We start from the raw sequence: 11,016 nt of genomic DNA, 5'->3' as shown, positions 1-11,016 counted from the left end.
GGGGGGGGGTGGCGAGGTCAGTAAACCTCTCTCCTCTGCAGACTGACTGATCAGAGAGCGGTGAGAGCAGGGTGATAAACGCTCGGTGTCGGTCTGGATGTCTGCATGCTAGCCTCGCGGTGCCGTCCAGATAGAGCGAGAGACAAAGGGGGTGGGAAAGAGCGAAAGCGGCAGCAGCGGCAGCAGCAGCAGCAGCAGCAACATAGAGCGGCTGTCTCACATGCTCCTCCATGTGAGACTGAGCCAAGCAAGAACGGGAGCCGCTTTATGTAAGCATCTCCCAGCAGCCCGTGGGACTGCTGGAGAGTCTCACATGTTTGTGTGGTGGTCTTCCCACATGGAAGGGTTCGGGCCAGACCGGACCAAAGAGTGTCATGCCTTGAACCACTTATCATCCGTCCCCCGCCCCCCCCCCCGTCTCCGTCTGATGATTTGCTGGTTTGTTTTTTGTGTGTCCATTCGCTGTCTGTCTGTCTGTCTGTCTGTCTGTCTGTCTCTCTGTTGTCTGCCCCTCCCGTCATCATCTTCCCATTCCTCTTTCCATTCCTGCTGCTGCTCCCTGGTTCACCCCTGGCTGCGAGAACTTGCAGCTGGGACAGAGAGGAACAGGCGGAGGCAAAGAAAGGGGAGGGTTGAGGGGGAGACGGGAAAAGGAGGAGGACAGATCAGAGGTGCCGACTCCGTTTCCCTTCAGACATAGTAGACATCAGAGCCGAGCCCAAAACACAAACAGTGGCTGAAATCTAGTCCATCACACACACACACACACACACACACACACAAAACTTGCAGTTCAGAGCAGCGAGAAACACCACTTCCAGTCCTGCGTGTGCCACTGCAAACCACCAAAAATATCTTCGAAAAAAAATCTCATCAGTGCAGATGCTATAAATAACATTCAATACACAACATCAGCCACATACTGTAAACGCACAGACACCACCACACACATTCAGCCTCGCAGCCACCTTTCTCTCCACCCCCCACCCCCCTCTCTCAGGGGCAGCTGGCAAAACACAAAGGAGAGAAGTGTGCAACTGGTGCGATAAAGCTGGGAACATCTTGCTATTCAAGCGTCAGCATAATAAACTGGAGGCACAATTAAGGAGAAAAAAAAAAAAAAATCCCCCAACCACAAGAACAAGTGCTCAGTGCTGCAGCAGCGCTCAGCGCCTCAGTCCAGCTGCGGGTTGTCTTTAGGACACGGGGAAAAAAAAAAAGGACAACAGAGCTTTTCTGTTAGCACCCCCTCCTCTCCCCCTTCTTGGGAATGCAAATGATCAGACAGTGACATACTGAGAGAGTACAAAGCACGCGTGTTTTAACTTCACATGTGCTGCCATGATACTATTAGGGAGGTCTGATATATCAGTGTGTGCAAACATTACTCCCTTTGTCTAAAATTCCCAAAAGCTTAAATTCCTCAGCTACAACACACAGTGGGATATTCATATGAAGTTAATTGTTAAAAGGTGTTTTAAAACTTTATGGCTTAACAAAAGAGAACAAAGAGTCCTTATTAAAAACCTGAGATAAAAAAAAAAAAAAGAAAGTTGCTGAAATCTCCAAAAACACACCAACTCCTGTAGAATTAACAGCCACGAAAAGCATGAAGTTTTGAGGCTTTTCCCTAAAGCTTTTTTTTTTTTTTTTTTTAAAGACCCGGAGAGATTCCTCGCCCTTAAACCTTCCTCTCTGTTCTCACAATCCCCCCGAGGCGGCTGGTGCAAAGTCTGCCGCTGTCTGGCTGTTCCCATGGCAACCACCAGGTGAGCAGACAGGCTTGGAAAGCATGGCGAAGAACATTTGACTCCCTCCACATGCTCAGGCAGAGCACACACTCTCAGATAACAGGAGGCGAACTCCCTCCTTTATTCGAACTTGAAAGTAGACGGTGTAGTCACAAAAAAGGCGATGTTTAGTAAGTCTGAAAGCAGACAAGCAGATGACCAGTCTGCCAGTCCGTCTGTTTACCACTCTCTGTGTCTGTCACTGTCTCTCTCTCTCTGTGACACATGCACACACACATAAACACGTACACTGTACTGTGGAGTGCAGAAGAAGAGGAGGAGGCTACCCTGCGGGGGGGGGCAACTGAGATGTGTCATACCCACTGAACATCAAGTCTGGTTCTGCTACAGCAGCAAAAGGAGAAGGAGATGGTGGAGCAGCAGGGTGAGCGGAGCATGAAAAAATAAATAAATAAAATCACAGGAATGACGGAGAGAAGAGGAGGATCATCTTGAGAGAAAAATAAACCTAAGATAAAAACAATGTCCATTTTTATGTTCATCTTAGTTTAGAGTGCTCGCACGCTACCATTTGCTAATTAGCACTAAACGCAAAGTACCATCGAGTCTCATGGGAATGTCATTAGTTTTGCTAATAACCTACCGCTAAATACATTTAAATTTTGACCTGAGGATGGCACCGGATGAAAGTCAGGGGATGGCCAAAGTGAATACAATTCATCCAAAGCAGGGAGCATGAATGCCTGTGAAAACTTTCACGGCAATCCATCCAACAGTTGCCGAGGCATGTGACTAAAAACCAGTGTGACCTGTGACACTCTAGGAGAAGTTAGTGGACAGCAAAAATCAGTAGGCCTGATCCTCACCACAAGACAGTGTGTAATCAGGCTGTTTACTGTGACGGAAAAACATTGTTGTCATTGCTGTAAGACTCAAACCTCAAATCACATATGTGAAACATAAAGATGACCATGTTTTCGTAAGAGCCAACATGCTGTGCTAACTCTGCTAACTATAGGACTTCAGAGAAAAGCAGGAGCTTAACACTCTCAGAAAAAAATAATCTTTTAATTTAACCCGATATGTTCTATGCATGTATTGTTAGTTTTATATACAAGCCTATAAATAATAGACTAATAGAGGACTTAGACATGTGAGGATGGGGAGCTTAAAGAGTGTATCCTTTTCTGTGATTTACACTAGACAATTCAATTCAATGAAAGTGTTTCAAAATGGATTCAAAATAAAAACAAAATCACGTGCTGCATACTGTGTACATAGAAACACGTTGCAGTTACTGGAAGGAAATATTACCAGGATGTTACATTGTTTATTATTGACTCTGTTTATCACTAAGATACTGCCTGTGAGTAATTTGTGCTATCTGCCGCGTTCCCTCTTGCAGTGCGTGACACACGCTGATGGATTACTCGTATACAGTGACAGGGCTTCAGCCTCTGGTTCATATCCAACAATACAAAGTATCATCAGGCCGTAAAGCTGCAGGCTGCCAAAAACACAATAAAAATGCACATACTGCCTGGCAGCCACGTGTGATTAGGACGGACATGTTTTGGAATGGAAAGATTCCCAATTAGCCAAATCAAACTGTTTTGTTGGGACACAGGAACAAGCTCTGCGCCCATCACAAGCACCTCTTATTAAAATGTCACCGGTGATGAATGAGGCTAGATCGGCCCCGTCCAGGTCTCCACTGCAGATCGGAGGAGGGAAGAAAATACTGTTCCTCTCCTCTGTCCTTGTGTCTTAGCTCTATCTGGGATTTGCAAAATCAGGCAGGTGACGGAGGTCAACATGCAGCCTGCTTGCTTTTCATTATTCATCCATCCCAGCCTCTCTGTTTTCGTCCACATACTCAGAGATGACACAGGACGCCTAAGCCAAACAAAGGTCAATCCGCCCAGCTGACCTGCCCCTGACACTCTACTATTACGCTATCATGCGGCTGCTGGTGTGTGTGATTCATCCTCCATTATTCATGTCTGCCTAAAATCTAAATGTGGACGTGATTAAAAGCATGACACACACACACACACACACACACGCGCATTCTTTAGCGGTTTCATCACTGTTTTAACATGTACATACATACATGAAAACCCTCACTGTGGTTGCATGTGTGTGTGTGTGTATCTAGAAAGACTCAAGAGAGTGACACAGAGGCAAGCAAAAGTGCACACCTGCATGAATAATACTTTGCATGTGTTTTTGCTTTAACAGCCACATGTGTGTTTCTTTCATCTGTACACTTCACAACACCATTCCCCACCCATTAATTGCCACCGGCGTTCTATAAAAAAAAAAAACTTTTCCCCGCCATGGCCAAGTTGTGCTCCCAGTCCCTGGGCTTTGCTGCTCCTTTCCGTTGAGGCGATTTCTGTGGAACATGACTCCAGAATAGGCTGGATCGTGTTGCTGTGGATTCCGCCTGTCCGCCTACAGGGTCTATAAATAGTGCCTGTCAGATATTTTCACTCCTGTGCTGAGCACACTCAGTGGAAGAGCAGTGTATTAATATCCACGGTGACCAGAGTCGTGCCTCGGGAGGGAGAGTATGGTGCGGAGGTGTGTGTGTGTGTGTGTGTGTGTGTGTGTGTGTGAGTGTGGAGAGAGGGGAGGCGGAGGGACGTACAGACTCAGCAGGACTGCACACAACCAGCAGGCTGTCATCTTCCTCCCAACCTCCCTCTGCAGACTGAAGCTCCAACAAAAGACCTCTTTATGTCTCACTCTCTGGCGTCACTCCACAATGTGTACACACACACACACACACACACACACACACACACACAGCTGACCTCAGCTTAAAGAGGACGAGATCTGAGTCACATTACTTTTTGCACTCTGATTACCGTATGTTGTCTGCTAAAGCCACAGCACCTAAAACCGTCTCTGTTACGCAATGAGATGATAAACCATGCGAGTAAAAGGAGGCCTATCACTGAGATCATAAGAGTAAACAACAGGTCAGACTGTAGATTGTGGCTGGATTCTGCAGCACATGAATTACATTACAGCAGGCTAATATCCCAGGTGCACGTTGCTAATCAGCCTTGAGAAAGTGCAGATCTGCAGATATCCCCCCCGAGAGCTTCAGCTGTGTGATATTTGAACATGAAAAATAAATCAGGAGAGCAACCACAGGGGTTAAGCAAAGGAAACCGAGTATCAGACAAGCCACGTCGAGTATAAATACAATAATCTAATATAAATTGAGTTGCTGAAAATGTAAAGAGGATTTTCTATCGGTTTGCACAGCATACACAGATGTGCAAGTGCAGTCTGTTTTCCATCTCAATGTCTTTTCAAGCTACAGTAATTAATCACTTCTCTGCTGGTCATGTGCACACTCCCCAGCCCTTGCAACGCTCACACACACACACACACACACGCACACACACACACACACACACACACACACACACACAAACACATGCACGTATCCAGTGACTGCCTTGTGTAACAGGGGAGGACTCCGCATGTGCATTTGCAAAGCATCACATGTGCGACTGAACATCCTGAGGTCAGATGCAATATTCATACCAGCTGATCAGCGGATCAGTTGTCAGACTCTCCACATGATTTGACCAGCTAACAAATGATGCTAATTTGGTCGATTTACATGTATTTTTCTCTCACTGTACCTCTTTGTGTAAGAAACAAGCACCCTCCTCTCCTTACAGTCATCCATTATTATGTCCTTGATCGTGCACAAACATGCGCAACAAATGCATATCAAAGGCGTGTAAATGCTGCAACAGTGTGACGATATTCAACATGATTGCATCATGTGTCTACAGTAGCATCCTGCACTTCATGAACAGGGACTGTGTGCCCACAGCCTGCAGAACACTGCCTCCAGTGGAGAGGGCCGGTATAACCAAAACAGGCCCTAATGACAGCACTGCGAACCAGCCACTGGGGGTGGACAAAATAATATGGACACCTTTGACTATAATATAATACAATAAACACTAAAGGAATACATTTGTGTTGTATTTAATCACATGATCCTGTAAAGTGGTTATATTATTTTTCTCCTGCATGTGATATGAGTTTAAAGGCAGCTGGGAATACTGTTACGGGTTTATACGAATTTTAACAAGGCTGTAAAGTGAATATTTGTAATATACTAAAGGTCAAACACTGGGTCCTACTACACCCATAATGCAACTCCATATCAAGTGTTTGTTAAACCCGTCATGTCCGGTTAAAACCCACATCTTCCAAACTCCACACCCATAGTTTGTAAGTCAGGGTTTGTGTCATAACTGTGTCCTTTCCAAGCCACACCCCAAGACTGAACCTGATGACAAAAGCTCCCTTCAGAGCCACGCAACACATTACACCGCTGTTTTGATCTTGCTGATCATTCTGTGGGTTTTTTTTGTTGTTGTTGTTGTTGTCCGTAGTAAAGATGAGAGTTAAGAGATAAAGATAAACAGGGTAGCAAGTATATAAAAAAAATGTATTAAAAAAGACACATGAATAGGATCTTCACAAAATCTATATTTTAAAATCCACTCCAGCTATGAAATGTCAATATTATGGCTTCACTCGGTGCAGATATGTGCTTATTTGACGGTATTGCAGTACAAAGTGTCATAGCCAGAGATAAGCGATTACAGTTGGCCTCTGTTTGAGTTTGTACCGTCTCTACACAGGACATTCCAGGAGCTGCACTGTATGACGTCTCGCACACAGGATCACATTTCAAAAAAGGCACGGCTCCACGGGGGCCCAGAGTCAAACCACAGACCTCTTTCCCGGTGCAGCTGATTACTTGCAAGCATTAAACAACTTCAGGACTGGCTTATTAGATAAAGACCAGCGTATACACAGGAGCGATTCATTCCCCAGCAACTGCAGAGAATCAAACTCTCTTCCCTTCTCTCGTGCTGCATGTGACTATGCTGCAGTATTATGTGCTTGTCATCTTTTTTTTCCCCCCACCACCCAAGCTTCATAAATTTACGCTAATATCCTCATATACTTCACTTCGTTCCCTCTGCGCCCTCCTCCCCTTCCCTCCTCCTCCTCTTCCTCCTTTGCAGGGCCCAGCCTCTACTGGCGCCACAGCAGGGTCATCTGGGGTTCCACAGCAGAGGGGAATGTGTAGAAACAACAATCGTACATTTTTACAGAATGAAACCATGAATGAACCACACACAAAGCACAAAGCACAAAAAAAAAGAAAGAAAGAAAGAAAGAAAATACTCCGGCTGGCAGAAACATGGCAGCACTGACCAAGAGACTCTCATTAGACACTTTTAGGATTCATTGTTGCTCATATGCTAGCAATTATCCAAATGCATGCAAAGGCTGTTTTAACTCCCTGTGATAATTATCTCCTGGCAACCCGAAATCCACTGGTGACAGAGTTTGCAAGTGGTTTGCTTTGTGTGTTCTTAGAGAGCGGCAGAGAGAGAGAGAGAGAGAGAGAGAGAGAGAGAGAGAGAGAGCCCTGATGCAGTGCTGCTGTGTGCTGACAGAGTAGGAACAAAGGTGAAGCTGTGAGTACAAACTATGCACACAGACAGGAAACCTGATATTCCAGCTCTCGACATGGACTGAATTGAGAGGGAGGGAGAGTGTGTGCTTGTGGTGTGTTCGATATCAACGGCAGCGAACATTAAGTCCTGCATGAAGCGCTCTCTCTCTCTGCAGACGGGTACGCTGAATGTGTGCGTGCGTGTGTGTGCGTGTGTGAGTCAACAGTTCATCAGCACCACAATTAATCATCCTTGACCAAAGTGAGTTGAGGAACTGTGCCAGTGCAGAGGTGAACCTGCTTCCCCCGTGCACTCACACTTAAGCTTTTTATTAGATCTGTGCACCGAATGCAGGAAAAGGATATTTAAATGAATGCAAATCACTAAAATACATCACATTAATTGCGTGCACTTACAGAGATATTCCTCATTAATAAAAAGCAGCTCTTTCTCGGTTTAACGGTCAAAGAAAGATAAATACTTTCAGTTTCATTGACTGATTAATACTGCTTCTTTGACTGTTGAACAAGAGCTGTGTTTGTGACCATGTACAGTTCAATGCAGCGCCTCTGTGTGTTGCCCCTGACCCAGCATTGTTATGTGAAACCCTGGGCACCGCGCTCCAGTGCTCAGCTATGCCATCACCCCCTCTAGGCATGTAGCAAACACAGCCCTTTGAGTAGCCAGAGAGCGGCTGCCCTCCTAAGCCTCGCAAAGCAGCTTAGAGCTCCGGCCGCCTCCACGGTGGTCACACGTGTGAAACGTGCACTCTCACTAACACACAAACACATGCAGGCAAGGCTCGCCACCGCCTGTGCATGGCCACAATGAGATAGGCGGGGCTTTGTGCAGCTTCATATGGACGAAAAGGGGACGGGTTAGGTCACAGTCACTCCCACTCAGCTGTACTGAAGCACGTTCCCCCTCAGGCACAACACACTGTACACACACACACACACACACACACACACACACCTGCAGAAAGAAAAAAAAACAAAACATGCAGGACACAGGGACAGAGACTACACACACACAATGTACTGCTTCTCACAACTTCTCATGTTCCTCCTAGGAAAGAGGGAGGGGACGACTGTTCCAACAAATCATACCCATGTGTTAGGAGAAGCTGACAGTGTGTTCCTGAACTTTTCTTTTTTTTTTTTTTCTTTTTTTTTTCCTCAGTCCTGGAAAGAATACACTTTCCTAATGACACATAGATTCCCACTTAGATCCTTCCATCACACACTGAGCGCAAATGAAATGAGAAATGCTTTGGTAAAACTCTGCTTTAGTTGTGTTCTCTTTCCTTCACTGTTCTCCAAAACATGATGCAGCCTGGGTGAGCTGCTACACCTAATTATAATCAAATATAGGCTAGAAAAACAGCCAAACAATCTAGTTTTTTCCGACAACAGAACAATAACATATTTTTCTTGTGTTATTTCTCTGTGGACACAGGAATATTAACAGGGTTTGTTTTGATTCCTGCTGTTGCTTGCTTGTGATTTGGTGATCAAAGAAGTTAAACTTTTTATACTCTTCTGTTATCCTCAATAAGAGTTAACTAAATCTAAATGTAAAATGCACTGTAAGCTCAGCACCCATAGATCAGCACCGAGCCGTCTCTCTACATAAAGTGATTTCTTTCTAAGCGTTTGGCTTCATTTCAGTTGCATCTTTGATTTGTGACTCAGCTAAAGGATAAATTTATGCAACTTTATCTTGCTCTTTTCATTCTTCCTCCTCTTGGTCCTCTTCCTCCTCCTCCTCCTCACTTTTCCCTGCTAAGGGGAAGAATGAAGAACCAGCCAGAAGCGATCTGGAGCGGAGGGATTCACAAAGATGTGCTGAGGATCTCAAACATATCCTCAACTGTGGACTCAAAACATGAGAAACTGTGTTTGCTAAGGACTAAGATTAAAGGCAAACAGCAGTACCATCCAGATGTCTCGCTAATCACCTTAAATATGCTAATTTATGTGAATCTAAAGAAATAATAACGGCGCTTAAACAAGAAATAAAATTTGGTTTTGGGAGATTGAGCTGATATTCACATCTTCTCTGCTGATAAACAAAAAGTGACACCACTTACTTCCGCCACTGTTGCATCTAGTCTTTTTATAGTCTTTTCTTGATATTGATCAGTTACAGTTTGTACCTTTACATAAGGCTCGAACACACTGGTCCTGCTTTATGATGTGTCTTTCACTTGACGCCTCTTGATGTGTGATGGTTTTGACAAGTGTTAAAGTCAAAAACCGAGGTTGGAACCTCACTGTCAGGTACTGACAGTGCTACTACAATATCATCATCAGTCCTTCACACATAGTAACAAACAAAATGTACTCGTGTGTGAACTATTCTTCCTGTTTTCTTGCAGATAACATAGATATTGAAGACATTGTGTGGCTTAGAAGTCACACATTATACAAAGACGCAGGTGGTTTCATTCATTAAAGGCCGGCAGCACTACGTCCTGTAAGAAGTGGCGTGTCATTAGTGTCTCAGTCATCATCATTCAGTGGGTCGGCCAGATTTCGTTGTTTGGCACAACACTTCCGCAGCCTTCATCTGTTCTCTGCGCGCTTCTGTTTTGGATCCGCGCACCGAACATTTGCTGTTACGTCAAACACGTCACCAAGAACAGATGAACGCACAAGAGCGCATATTGATAGAGCTGACATACTCACTAATAACTAGTCATGTGTGGTATATGACGTCCAGGATGCTGAAGAATCTGATCGTCTACAGCACTGACACTCAGCAGAAGTCTTAGTATTTCTAATCCTATTTAAAAACGTGTAGTTTATTTAATGAATATGTTTGACATTTAGGCAGTCAGTAGCTGTACATACAGCAGAGAGAAGGAGATATGAGACTTTACGGCCTGACGCTTCTTTAAATGTAAAAACTATCAAAGTTAAATAACAGTGAAGTTCGACCATCAGAGAGCAAATTAGTTAGGGCTCATTTTATTATCAAAGCAAACAGTAAAAGTAAGTATTAAGTATGCTACCTCCCTTTCACCAGGGGTGGTCTGATTCTGAAAAGAAGACCAAGATCTAAACTACAGATGGAACATTTAAAACTAATTCATCTTGGCATCAAAGCAAGCTGGCCAGGAGATGACTGATAAATAAAATAACATATTCCTGGAAGTGCCAAAAATAATGTGAATAATTACTTAAGCCCAGCTCGGCTAACAGAACCCGATAGCTAACAGTATTTGAAAGCTAGAGAATGAAAAGTATTTAATAAATATTGAAACATTTTGAATAAAAAAAATAATAAAAAGATAAATATGTGTTTTTTCCCCACATTCACAAATGACAAGCCTGTTTTTCTCAAAAGGCTCTGAATGAACACCAAGCAGATTACTTCAATTACATGTTGGGCAGTATCACTAGTAGCAGCAGCATGAATCATACGCACACACACTCACACACACACACCACTGCTGAGTCACACACACTCTGCCTGCCCTTTGTGTTGTGATGCACGCACATTATCCATCTGAAGTAGACTCATGACGGCTGGCCGTTCGAGGCGCATCGCATGTGTTCCGCGTTCGCATGCGGAAAGCAGGACATCCAACCAGTCTCACAAGCTCTGTAAAGCACTGCAGACCTCAGATTGCCCTTCCTGTGATGCACACAGGATCCTGTACAAATGAAGACTTAAAAAAAAAAATAAATAAAAATATTTGACTGCAGCAGGGTTAAGTGAGGTAACAGAAGTTTAACGCTTTGTGA

Source organism: Seriola lalandi, unplaced genomic scaffold, assembly GCF_002814215.2.
Source record: "Seriola lalandi dorsalis isolate HSWRI2012SDOR001 ecotype SW California unplaced genomic scaffold, Sedor1 jcf7180002054351, whole genome shotgun sequence".
NCBI lineage: Eukaryota > Metazoa > Chordata > Actinopteri > Carangiformes > Carangidae > Seriola > Seriola lalandi.
The sequence above is the reverse complement of the archived record's forward strand: the minus strand, read 5'-3'. Positions refer to the sequence as shown.